Source organism: Galeopterus variegatus, unplaced genomic scaffold (assembly GCF_000696425.1).
Source record: "Galeopterus variegatus unplaced genomic scaffold, G_variegatus-3.0.2 Scaffold4288, whole genome shotgun sequence".
Lineage (NCBI taxonomy): Eukaryota > Metazoa > Chordata > Mammalia > Dermoptera > Cynocephalidae > Galeopterus > Galeopterus variegatus.
In genome coordinates this window covers 24,678-34,771 of record NW_007730399.1, presented here as the reverse complement: position 1 = coordinate 34,771, position 10,094 = coordinate 24,678, and the positions used below count along the sequence as shown (strand labels likewise).

The window sequence follows — 10,094 nt, the reverse complement described above, 5'->3', positions numbered from 1 at the left end:
GGGGCCCCAGGCCGGCCCAGGTTTTTTTTTTTTTTTTTTTTTAAAGGTCAGATTGCCTCAGGTTCAGGAAGAGGCTGGGAAATTAAATCTTGAACATAATCAATTTACGTATTTTTAAAGAATATGCCTCACATGAGAAAACATGCTAGTCCTCTAGCTAGAGAAAAAAGATGTTTATTTTTTTAAAAAATTGAAATAGTCATGAAATCTACTTGCAGTAAAAGGTAAAGCTAAGAAGAAACAAACTATTCTCATATTACCAAATTCTATCTGCCCATATGTTTTTGTATAACATTTTGGTGAAAGTGGGAGTCAGTTCCCTTTCCCAGCTTGCAGAGACTATCTTTCAATACAGAATCTGTCTATTTACGCTGTGTTTACAAAATGTATTTGTTGGGTTTGGGGGTTTTTGGTTTTTTTTGTTTTCTTTTGTGGCATTTTTCAGGTCACTTTGCTTCAATAACAAAGGTAATTGTTTTCAAATAATCTGTCTTCACCTTTTCCTGTATTTGTACATAGTGATTCAGTATTAGAGAAAAGTACATTGTTTCTGTCATATTTCCAATCTGTGTTGGTGCTCATTTGAGAAAAATAAAGTTTTCAAATATTAACTCTTTGGAGAGCTTGTCTGTCTTCATTGACCCAGTATGTTTTATCTTGACATTTAGCATTTAAAGTACTTAAAGGCCTGCAGGAGGTCATCTGTCTGACCCCACAGATCTGTCATCGGAGACCCTAAGGGGTTATTTTTCCTAAGGATAGTTTGCCAATTAATGAATAAAAAGCAGGTCTGCTGCTTATCTGCAAATGCTTCTTCTGGTTTTAGAAACCATAAATGCATGAGTGACCTTTATCCAGTTCTGTATACTAGCCCCATATTCTTAGACTCTGCAAGGTCCTCTGATAACACCAGTTTTCTTGGTGGAGATAAGATTGCATTAAGAAAAGAAAAAAAAGTAAAACAAAATTACTATGTCAAAAGGGGAAGTATCATCTAACAAAGGGAGATCTATATTTACTTATAATATATGGAATATCAAATTTTCTCACTCATTTGACAAATATTTCTTAAACATCTGTTTGATTCCAGACACTGGGCTGGGCAATTCTGTCATCCGAATAAATGAGCTGTCTTTGTTTTCCAAGTACCCTTCCTCCAGTCTTATTCAAGTACACACACAATCTTGTATACCCAGTCATTAGTACCGCGTTGTGTTTGGTGACTTCAGTTGACATAGGCTAAACATTTTTGTGTAGGCAGCATTATCATTTTACACTATAAAATGCCTTTTTAAAAGCTTGCCTCCATATCTTATGGGGTTCCCACCTTATATAGACAGCCTAAATGGCAAAGAATATATGAAAACTATACAAGTGTGTGTTTTCATGTTGGTAATATTTTAAAAGCCTGAGGGCTAGCCAGTTAGCTCACTTGGCAGAGTGGTGTTGGTGTCACCAAGGTCACAGGTTTGGCTCCCCATACCAGCCAGCTGCCAATCACCTCCCCATGCCCCCCCCAACCCCAAAAAAGCCCAAAAAGGAAAACACCTCTCCTTCCCATGGATTTTCACCTACCCATTTTAGGCCCAGCTACAGTTGACTTTTGTTTGTCCTTGAATGTATTATCTTCTTCCTGTGACCTGTTTTGCTTCAGTGGATGTGCCTGTTATCATTTCAGTCGTGTTTGCCTTTTGCAGACAGGAATGAGAGGAAAAAACATGTGCAGGAAACAGCGAGTCTCAAGCCAGCAACCCTTGGGTCCTCACTCTTCTAAGCTCTTGTTCCCCATGATGGCTGTCCCATGTTATCCTAGGAGTCCTCACCAACCTGTGGGAAAACCGTGACAGATATAGATTATCTCCATTCTGTAGATGATGAGGTTTTGCAAGATTTCAGTACTAGTGACAGGGTTAGGAATCAGAGCCTGTCTGTCTTTTCAACCCTGGGTTCTTCCCCTATGCTTGTTCCAAACTTTAGCCTCTCTCCTCCAGCCTTGTTAATTCTGGTGTGGCTTCACATGACACTTTCCCCGTCTGCCCACCTTGGCTGCCTAATTAGTAAGAGCTCCGGGAATACAAATTAGAAAATTTACAAACAAAATGGCTACAAACGTCAATGCTGCCTAAAAAGCATTGTGTGTTCTATAGCTAAATATAAACTGGGCTTTGTTGTTTTTTAATACTCTCTGATGATTATATGTGTAATCCTTGGCCCCTTCCATTAATAGTAGGTGCTGAATAAATGCTTGATGGACATTGAATTAATGGGGATGGCAGAGAATTAACAGCTTAAAAAAAATCTGTTTAAACATGTTAGTATGTCTAAGAGGACAACGGAGAATTTAAGCGTAAGATAGATGCTTCCTAGATGAGGTAGATGGTTACACCATTAGCGATCAGTTTATTATTTGCATTTATTCCACAAGCATTTTTTAGGACATCTATTATGTGCCTAGTCTAGTAGGGAAACTAAACTGAGGGAGCAGAAAGTCAGTGGCACCAATTTTGCAGAGTGGGAGAACGAAGGGTTATGCGAGGCCCTCTCTGCTTTTGGCCAAATATCCAGCTGCATCAACCAAGACCCTCAAAGTGGACCCTCCCAGGCACCTGCTGTCGGCTGAAGCAATTGCTCATAAATCTGTTAATCTGAACTCAACAAGTACTTCATGTCCTAGAGCAAGGCACAGGGCAGGCTCTGGAGCTAGAGTACCTGTGTTCAAATACTGATTCCATTAGAAAGAAAATCGACGGAAAAGGCTCAGTCCAGTGCCTGACACTAGCAAGGAGTCCATAAGAAAATGATTATTATTATTATAGATGGCTCATGTCTATTTTGAATTGAGAATGGGACCAAGAAGAATATTCTATTTGCTCTTTACATTGTATGTTTAATTTTCACAACAGTTCCCCTATTTTACAGAGGAGGAAACTGGGGCTTGGTACAAATAATATGCCTATGGAAGAGCTGGGATTTGAACTCTGGTCTAATTCTGAAGCCCACAAGCTATCTGTGGCCCCCACTTGCCAGCAATATCTACCAGACAGGAACCTTTCTGGCAGGTCTAAGCACACACCCAAAATGTTGTGGCTATTTTATTCTCTCATGTGTTATTCTTTTCTTCAAAAGAGGGAAATCCTGGCTGTTCAAGCATTAGTAGTGCAAAACTTACAACTGAGGAGGAATTGAGTTGTATTATTCCTTTATTTTACAGGATTTCAGGCCTGCTGATTGCGACTTTATGATTTTATATTTCTTTTAAAAGTAAAAAAATATGTATCTTTTGGTTGTTCAGAATGGTTTAAAAAGATAAGAATCCAAAAACTTGCACCCATGGAAGTGACTGAGGTATCCTAACACCCGACGACAGCTCTATGGGGCCACTGGGGGTAACTCTCCAGGCCAGCTTGAAACAAGCCAAGGATTGAAAGTTCATGTTTCATGAAGATACTTCTTATTCCTTGGTGATACGGTATCATTTTAATGAGAGACAAAATAGCTACAGAAGCTGAAGTTTTCAAGGCATTAGCAAATTATTTGAAAACTATGACAGAACTATATTTATTTCAAATTAAAATAATGTTAACGGTTTATCCCAAGCTCATGAGCTCAGAAATTAGCAGTGTCAAGTGGAAAGAACGTTGGCTTTGGACTTGGACAGATGGGTATTTGAAGCCTGACTGCATGCTTTTACATCACTTTGAGAAAGTCATTGCATTTATCAGGACTGGTTTCTACCATTTGTACATTGAGGATACCAGCAACCACTTTAGTTATTGTATAGGTCTTAGCAAGTGTCACTTGTCTTTCTTTTTGCTGAGTGGTTGGAACGCATTGTGATGGGCACTGCTAACACAGGATATTTAGGATCCAACATTCTTCCCTCTTACCCCAGCTCTACAAGGGAAACTGACATTCAGAGAGGTTAAGTAACCTTGTTTACTGGGCCCGGTAAGTAGTAGGATTAGGACTTGAACCCAGACCATCCAGGCAATACGGCTAGTGGTCCCTGCACCACGCTACTTGCTTTTACTTCTACAGGGGAGTGTGTAGGTTTATGACAGGAAGGGAAGGCATCACCTACAAGATTCGTCCTTGAATTTTATGGTACCATATTTGGTGATCTTCAATCAAGCAAAATTTGCTCATTCTCCTTGCACTGTGGCCTGGTGTGCAGGCAACATGCTGGGGAGGAGGAGGCAGAATGCTCTCAGACATGCTCACCTCCCCAGCCTCCCCTGGACTGCCTGCCTCAAATTCTGAGCCACTTCACCAGAGCAAGGACAACCAAGCAAAGCAACCAGGCAGTCAAAGCAGGGATGTTTTATTTATGGCTTTAATAATCGAGTCTCTCGGGAAAATTTTGGTTTCCCATTCCCAGAAGCAAAAATGCTTTACAGAATGTTCTTGAAATTTATTACTGTTTGGTTTTTTCCTACCACATGGTTTGAGCCACCTTAATAGGGTTTAAAATGTCCCTTCATAAAAGTAGACAAAATGATCTGAGCCATCATTCGTTTGGCTGGTAGGTTCTGTACAAACCAGAACACTGTTGAAAATTGAGACTATATATTGATAATGCTGCTGCTGATGACATAAACTTATGGTGAACACACCATGTTTATTACCAAAAGTGCCACAAATCCAACAGAACCTTGTTTTAGCTTTGTCCAGTTCCCAGTCCCTTATTTCCACGGCAATTGGAGGAAGAGCACCCACATCTCCCGGAGGCACTCAGGCTTGAAGTTGTTTCCATGGCGACGAGACATACCCTAGGTTCAGACTTCATTTTGTTTTAGATCTCAATGATATTATAAAAGAAATAGTTTACCGGCGAGAATGCCAGCCATCTGAGAGAGGAGGCTGGAGGCACTGACCTTCTAGGGCCCTAGCTATAGGAGGGACCTCTGAGAGTTTCTGTTGAACAAGGTGGGTGGGTAGTCAGCCCACAAAGAAAAGGTCAGAGTGACCACAGAGGTAACTGTGGAGAAAAAACCATAAATGAAAGAAATATTTCATTTATGAAATATTTCATCAGAAATATTGTCTGTGTGTCGTGTCCAGCTCATCAGATAATCCCTCTTGCTTAGGGTAGACCTAGGTTTAGCCTGAGGGAGGCTTGCCTGAGAAAGCAGGGCTACAAGTCAGGCAGAACTCAAAATGAGAAAAAGATCCTTCCTGCCAGTGGGCAGGAGATGCACAGGCGTGGGGGGTGGCTAACATGCAGGCGCTGGAGTCAAACCCCTGGGGGTCTGTCACTTGTTAGTTGTGTGACCTTGAACAGGTCACTTGCCTCCTAAGGCTCAGTTGAGGACTGAGGTAGCGCCTGGCACTCTAGAGCTATAAAAATGACATGGATCATGCTATTCAAAATTGTAAAAGGCATGTGAAATACTGGACAAATGAGAAGGATGATTAACAAATGGATGATAACTCTTTTTTTTTTTTGCATGTACCTTCCAAACATGTTTTATATATCTTTCCAGGGAATTTGGCAAATGCTAAATATTCTCAAAGACAATCACTCACATGTTCTTTCAGCAAGTACTTGTAAGCCAGACATAATGCTAGGGATAAATAGACAAGGTCCCTGCCCTCAGGGAATTTTTTCATCCCCTCTGAGAATGCTCATTTAACAAGGGGGAATGGGTAGTTGCAGAGTAAAGTAAGAGCTGCCACAGCAATTACTGTTTGGACTAGAAAGTAATGTTCTAGGAAGGCTTCCCCGGGTCTGTGCTGTGTGGCCTCTCTTCCACTGGGTCCCTGCAGCACTTGACCCAGTCCTCTGCTATGGCCCATATCAAGGTGTATTGTCTGTGTCCCTCCTTAAGAGTCCCTTGAAAGCAAGGACCCAGACTTTTTCTTTTTCTTTTTTTTGGCAACTGGCCAGTACGGGGATCCAAACCCTTGACCTTGGTGTTATCAATGCCACACTCTAACCAACTGAGCTAATCAGCCAGCCCTAGACTCTCTTTACAGCTGCCCAGACTATCAGCTCGATGAATGTTTGATGAACAAATAACCAAGTGGACATAAGGATAGTCATCTCTCAAAAGAATTATTCCTTTCAAACCCAACCCAAAAGGAAACTAGTGATATTTATTGAATATTAGGTAGGGGGAAAGAAAAGATCGCCTTTGCTTTTACCTCATTCCACTGGAAACAATAAGATAAATGAGAGAGAAGTTTAGAAGACAGGAAAGGTATGTAAAGCAGGCATGTTTTTTACATCTCTGGTGCGGAGTGAAGGTTCTCAAATGGTTCCTTTAGGTCCAAGCTAAGTACATGTGGTGCAGAGTATGGGGTGGCTGGCAGACGTTCACAGAACAGCAGAAAGGCAGATTCCTCCATGGAGTATGTGGGACAGAGAGCTGAGCACAGTGTTGGGGGAACAAACATGAGTCACTTCAGCTGGCTGGTCAGAGGGTGATGTGTTTTCTGCTGCCCAAGGAAAGCCAGCATGGATGCAGGCAACATATGGGCTCGCTCGTCATAGGCTGGGTAGCCAGTGAACATGGACTCCAATCCTTTCCGTGTGGTCCCTTTAGGTTCAGCCTCTTCATCTCCAGACCTCATTAATCTCTCTCATCAGTTCTTCTTGTTTTCCCTAATCTCTTTGGTCTGGGAAATCCTTTTTAAGTGAGGGATGGAGATGGGGAAATATTTCTTTCATTTATGGTTTTTTCTCCCAAATACTTTACTGCCTTTTTTTCTTATCCTTGATGGCCTAGGATTTTGAAACTCAAAAGCCAGGGAGATACAAATTTTTTTTTCAAGTCAGATATAACTTACATATAGTAAAATTCACCCTTTTAAGAAACATGTAGAGTTCTATGAGTTTTGACAAATGTATACAATCATGTAAACATCACCACAATCAAGATGTGGAATATTTCCATCACCTCAAAAACTCGCCTCTTGTAATCAACTCCTCCTAACATCACCAGCCACTGAAAACTCTATTTGGTATTCCTATAGTTTTGCCTTTTCCAGAATGCTATACAGTCTAGCTTTTTTCACTTAGCATAATGCTTTAGAGATTCACCCACATAGGGCTGTGTGGTTGGCTCAGTTAGAGTGCAGCCTTCTAACACCAAGGTCAAGGGTTCAGATCCCTATATTGGCCAGCTGCCAAAAAAAAAAAAAAAAGTAGAGATTCACCCATGTTGTTGCATGGATCAGTAGGTTATTCCTTTTCATTACCAAATAGTGTTCCATCGTATGGATATACCACCATTTGTTCACCAGCTGATGGACATTTGTGCTGTTTCCAGTTTCTGGCTATTATGAAAAAGCTGCTCTAAATATTCATGGGCAGGTTTTTGTGTATATATTTTCAAGTCTCTTGGGTAAAGTTCTAGGAGTGGGATTAGTGGGTCATATGGTAAATGGACATTTAAATTTGTAAGAAACTAACAAACTGTTTTTCCAAGCAGTTGTGCTATTTTACATTCTCACGAGCTGTATGTGAGTTACAGTTGTTCCACATCCTTTTGTGTCCACACTTAGAATTGTCCATTTGTTTGTCTGTTTATTGATGCAGCCATTCTGATAGATGTGTATACTTGTTTTTCTTCTGATTTCTGCCACATCCCTCCCTGGGAATAAATGTACATCTGACCAAATGAGGTATGGTGCCAAGAGGAAATTTAAGAATGACTTTCCTTGTGTTTGTTTGTTTGTTTTAATCAACAAAGCAGGGCCGGCCCGGTGGCGCACTCAGTAGAGTGTGGTGCTTGGGAGCACGGCGGCGCTCCCGCCAAGGGTTCGGATCCCATATAGAGACCGGTCCACTCACTGGTTGAGCGCGGTGCGGGCGCGACACCGAGGGTTGTGATCCCGTTGCCGGTCATGAAAAAAGACAAACAGGAAAAAAAAAAAAAAAAGCAAAGGCAAAAGAATGAATTTCCATAATAGTTCACAAATATTTTTGCTTCATAAGAAAACACAAAGATAGGCATGAATAAAGAAATGAGAGAGCAGGTATTGGGAAGAGGGATCCAGGTATGGGATCTCATGGCTTTCCAGTATGACTACTTTTTGTCACCCAGCTAAATAGGAAACACTCCCTTTGGTCAGGTGTTTCTGGTTAATCTATTTGGAAAAATCTACTTCTCCTGTGCTGTGTAGATTATAAATCACCCCCTTTTTGTTAAGCTCTGTTATCCAACCTAATCTTCATTAAACCAGAAATGCCAGCTCTTGCAGAAAGATGGCTGGGATGCTAGCATTGGTAAAATAGCCACATGTAAAAAAAAATTATAAAGGATTGCATACTTAAAGAAAGATCTCAGCCTTGATCCAAAATTATGTTATTTTAGTTGCTCTAGAAGGTCATTTGACATAAAGACCCTTTGAGTCCTTTTGAGAAATCATTTTGTTATTTTCTTGTCACTCTTCGCTCACTTCATTGGCATACACATTTGTAGGATAATCTTGCAATTTATAATCTGGGCCATTTAGTTCAAGGCTCTGGTGAGACTGTTTTGACCTCTAAAAGAGGCTGCTTAACTTGGGATCTAGAAAAAGCAAGTCTGAAATGGAGGCTACAACCCCCTCCTTCTGCATGAGAACTGAAAGGACGGCCTTTCTTCCAGCTGTGTGTGGGACGCTCACACTGGGGGCTCTGTTTACCCAGGGTTGCTTCTTGTACACCTCTGTGCAGCCGACAGAAGGAACAAAACATCCCACAGCCTACCCTGAGAGTCTGTATGTCCCTTTCCTCCAAGGAGAAATTTTCTGCTTGTATCCTGAACTGGCTATACCAATCAATCACCTCTCTTTTGCCAAATGCAAGAAAGAGCAAGGGGTTGTGGGGGGCAGAGATGTGGGAATTTTGAAGAATTCAAGTAATCTGCCCACCAGTTGGCAATGCTTACTTTTGGTTTCTAGGCAATAAGTCATGACTTGTAAGCCAAAGGCTACTCCTAGTCTCAGACACCATCTGGATCCATTTTCCCCTTGGCCTTGTATCCAGGGTGACCCAGTACGATGGTGAATGTAAGGCCTGCTGAAATTGAGTGCCCACGTTTGAGAGCCAGACTCCAGACATTTGGTTTAAAAAGTGATGATGACACAATGGGGTCAAGTGAAGCTGTCAGGAAAATAGCTGCTAATAATAGTTCACATGGATTGAGCACTAGCTCTGTCCTGGCCACCAAATGCTCCACATGTATTCTTTCATTAGCTGTCACATTAACCCTTTAAGGTAGGTGCTATTATCTACTTGGTTTATAATAAAGAAAATTGAGGCTTCATGAGAAGGTGACTTCTTAAGGGCCCCCAGCTAGCAGATGGCAGAGCCGAGTTTTAAACCCAGATAATGTGACCCTGGAGTCTTCATTCTTAACCACTATATGTTCTACCTCCAACCATAGCCCCACTGCAGCAAAACGCCCCAGGTAAATAAGTCCAACAACGGGAAAATGTGAGGACATAATGTTCCCCAGATTTCAGAATCTACTTTGAAAATCAATTCATTTCTAACAGCCATTCATTTATTCATTTAACAAATATTTATGAACACATACAGATGCTGGGTGCAACAGGAACAAGGTAACTGTGGTTCCTGCCCTTGTGGACCTTACAGTCTTAAAGAAAGATGGTTTGTAAAGAGAAAATTATAATACAAAATGATGTGCTTCATCAGAGATATGAAGGGGTGATGCCAGAGAAGAGGAAGACGTGCCTAATTCTGATTGTGAGAGTGAGGAAGGGCTTCGCAGAGGAGGCATCTTAAGGGCTGAGTCTCAAAGAATAAGTAGGAATCTCCAAAGGGACAAGTTGTGTGTGTGTACCTGCCTATTTGCAGGGGGGCTGCATAGAGGACAAAGGGAAGAGGCATTCTGGGCAGAGGGGACATCCCAGATCCAGGACTCAGCCTTTAGAGAGCACGTGAGAGAGCCTGGAACACAGGGTTCAAGGGAAACAGCAAGAGAGGAAGATGGAGGCTGCACCAGGAGGCTGGGGCCAGGTGTTGAAGGGCCTTGTAAAGAGTTTGGGTTTAACTCACGGGCAATAAGAAGCCATTCAAGGATTTGTTTGTTTGTTTGTGTTTTGGCAGCTGGCCACGACAGGGATCCAACCCTTTACCAGGG

The 10,094-nt window shown here is 41.7% G+C and overlaps 1 long non-coding RNA gene across 1 annotated transcript in view; it reads right to left on the bottom strand.

The window, feature by feature from the left end:
* LOC103602773 overlaps positions 1–611 on the bottom strand; it is a 1,877-nt gene extending 1,266 nt beyond the window's left edge. Inside the window, exon 1 of the long non-coding RNA XR_551554.1 lies at positions 281–611. This is a non-coding gene — a long non-coding RNA (uncharacterized LOC103602773). The remainder of the gene's footprint in view (positions 1–280) is intronic.
* Between the last annotated feature and the right edge of the window lie 9,483 nt (positions 612–10,094).